The sequence below is a fragment of the Pyxicephalus adspersus genome, chromosome 7 (assembly GCF_032062135.1).
Source record: "Pyxicephalus adspersus chromosome 7, UCB_Pads_2.0, whole genome shotgun sequence".
Lineage (NCBI taxonomy): Eukaryota > Metazoa > Chordata > Amphibia > Anura > Pyxicephalidae > Pyxicephalus > Pyxicephalus adspersus.
Genome location: NC_092864.1, coordinates 42,285,735 through 42,288,994, shown reverse-complemented (window position 1 = coordinate 42,288,994; position 3,260 = coordinate 42,285,735).

Here is a 3,260-nt window from a genome sequence, read left to right as displayed (position 1 = left end):
TCACGCCACGTGATCAGGCAAGGGCTGGTTTATTCGTGTGCTTTCGCGGCCATGTTTGTTGTGGGCAGTTTGTAGAAGTGTGTGAATTATTATTTAGAAGTGGCTTTGTTTTTTAAGGCAATTAGCCACTACAGCTTCTGTGTTTTTCAGAATAATTTTTATAATAAGTTTATGTTGGTTATGTTGTTACATTTTTAGGCTGGTCAGAAAACCATGACCTAATATGATGTATGCAGTTATATTCCAACACATTGTCATGAGTTGGTGCCTATAGCAGAGCACAATAATATTTTCTGTACAGCAAGCAATGTAAAGGCAGGAAGCTTCTTGGAATGTTTTGTGTTTAGGTTATTATTACACTGTATTTTTATAGCGCCATCATATTATGCAGCGCTGTACAAACTCCATAGTCATATCACTAGTTGTTACTCAAAGGGGCTCACAATCTAATGTCCCTACCATAGTCAAATGTCATTAATACAGTCTAAAGTCAATTTTGTGAGAAACCAATTAACCTAACTGCATGTTTTTGGATAATGGAAGGAAACCGGAGTACCCAGGGGAACCCATGCAAACACGGGGAGAACCTGCAAACTCCATACAGTGTCCAGCCCAAGATTTAATGCGTACCTAAACTCAACATTTTCACTTTTCATAAAAGGGTTAGCAACCCTAATATGTAAAGGGAAAATGTTCTTTGTTGTTTTATTTTTTCAAGTGCAACACACAGCACCTCCCCGTTCTGTCTTGATCACCGAGGTGTTTAAGACAGAATGGGAGCGTAGAGCATCCCTGGATACCTACGTCACGCATCCTGAGAGGCTCTGGGTGCTCCTGTGCATGTCCGGGATTAGGGCATTTTTTCTATTAAGGGAAAGAGATGCTGATCTCACACAAGTGCAGATCGCCATAGAGGGACCTGCAGGATTAAAGTTAAGTGTCATTTTTTTGTTTTCGGTTTAGTTCTGTTTTAAACCTGGTTAACCTCTGCTAACCTCTGAACTGCCCAGGTTAGGTTCACATGAATAGCATCATGGCTGTTCCTGGGCAGTTGATTGTCCACCAACCTCCAATCACCGCTACTGCCATGATCTCGCAAAAGAAATGAGCATTCAAAAGTGGGTATGATGGGCAGTTGGCGACTGTTCCTCGGGTTATCCTGCATCTCTTAGATGCTGCTTACAGCATCTGGCAAGTGGCCATGGTTATATTTTAGGGACTTTTTACAATTCTTCTTTGTAAATCCTCTCAAGCTCAGTCAGGTTGGGTGGGACTGTCATGGACAGCCATTTTCAGGTCTTTCAAGAAATGTTCGGTAGGGTTTAAGCTGGCTGGGCCACTCTAGAACATGACGTTGTCTCTAAGCCAATCCGGTGCTGTCTTCGCAGTGAGCTTTGAGTCATTGTCATGTTGGATTGTGAACTTTCTGCCCAGTCTGAGGTCAACAACACCCCCATAGCATGATGCTGCCACCACCGCCATGCCTCATTGTTGGAATGGTATTTGGCAGGCTTCCTCCAGATATAACAATTTACACCAAACCAGAAAATCTTGTTCCTCACAGTCTGAGAGTCCTTCAGGTGCTTTTTTGCAAACTCCAAGGGGGCTTTTATGTGTTTACCTCTGAGGAGGGGCCTCCTTCTAGCCATAAAGCCAATATCAGTGGAGAGCTCTAGGTATGGTAGTCTTTCTGGAACTTAGTCCCATCTCTACACAGGATCATTGGAGCTCAGTCGGAATTACCATCCGGTTCTTGGTCGCTTCTCCCTCGATTACTCAGTTTGCCCTGGCGACCAGCCCTTGAAAGAGTCCTGGTTGTGCCAAACGTCTTCAATTTGAGAATTATGGAGGCCTCTGTGCTCATGGAAACCTTCAGTGAAGCAGAATTTGTTATGTAGCCTTCCCCGGATTTGTGTTTTGCTCTGAGTTCTGAAGGCCTTTCCTTTGACTTCATGGTGTGGTTTTTGCTCTGATATGCATTGTCAGCTATGGGGCCGTCTCTAGAGAGGTGTGTGCCTTTCCAAATCCTTTCTAATTATGGTAATTTACCGCAGATGGACTCAAAACAAGTAAAGATTTTTGATTAAAAAAACAAAACAAAGCATCAGGGTATAACATTAAATTGAAAAGTCTGAATACTTTTTTTGGCCACTGTATATATATATATATATATATATATATATATATATATATACAGACTCCATAGTCATGTCACTGCCTCAGAGGAGCTCATAGTTTAATGTCTCTACCATTAACTCAATAACTAACATAAACTCTTAGATTGTAAGCTCTCTCCTCCTCCTGTGTCACTTTCTATATCTATTTGCCATTGTGCCATTTGCAATCCCCTATTTAATGTGCAGAACTGCATAATATTTTGGCGCTATATAAATACTGTTTAATATTATTAGGTAGAGTGCAGTTAGTTTATGTTTGCTTTTTTGTTGTATTTTTTTTAAGGTCAGTTATGCTTAGATTTTTTTTTTCTAGTAAAACTTTCAATCAGTCCACCTGCCAAGGACCCAAAATCCCTTTTTAGTTTAAAAGACCAAAACAGTTTTGTTTTCAGCTGTTTTTTTTTTGTTTTTTGTTTTCGTCATCAGGCTTTTTGATTCTAATCCAAAATAATACCTATCAAACCTTTTTGTGTCTGTCACTTAGTCATTGCTCTGCAGCATACATATGTAGTCAAGGTGTAACACACCTTCATAAATCCACAAAACATATAAAGTCATATTTTGTCTGGACAGCATTTAACCACTTTCTGGCATAGCTATGATCTGTCATACCTGTTGTGAGCAGTTCCTACACTCCCTTATGACATGTGTAGTGCATTGCAAGGTGCAGAGCCTAAAGTATATCTGAAACCAAAACTTTCTAACCTGATAGAAAAATACTCCCCTAGTCGCTCTCATCACTCCTCTGATGATCTACTAATGGCTACCTCTTTCATAACCTCGTCACAGGCACGGCTCCAAGACTTTTCTAGAGCTGCCCCTACTCTCTGGAATGGTCTTTCTATTCTTATTCGGTTTGCTACTACTCTCTGCTCATTTAATAGAGCACTTAAATCCCATTTTGCAAACTTGCCTACCCGTCTTCTTCTGTCTCTTAAAACCCTCGCTACTCACTAACCATTCCATATATCCCCTTCTATTGTGTGCTACTTCCTCCACCTCTTAGATTGTAAGCTTTTTTCGGCAGGTTCCTCTCCTTATGTGTCACTGTCTGTATCTGTCTGCCATTTGCATCCCCTATTA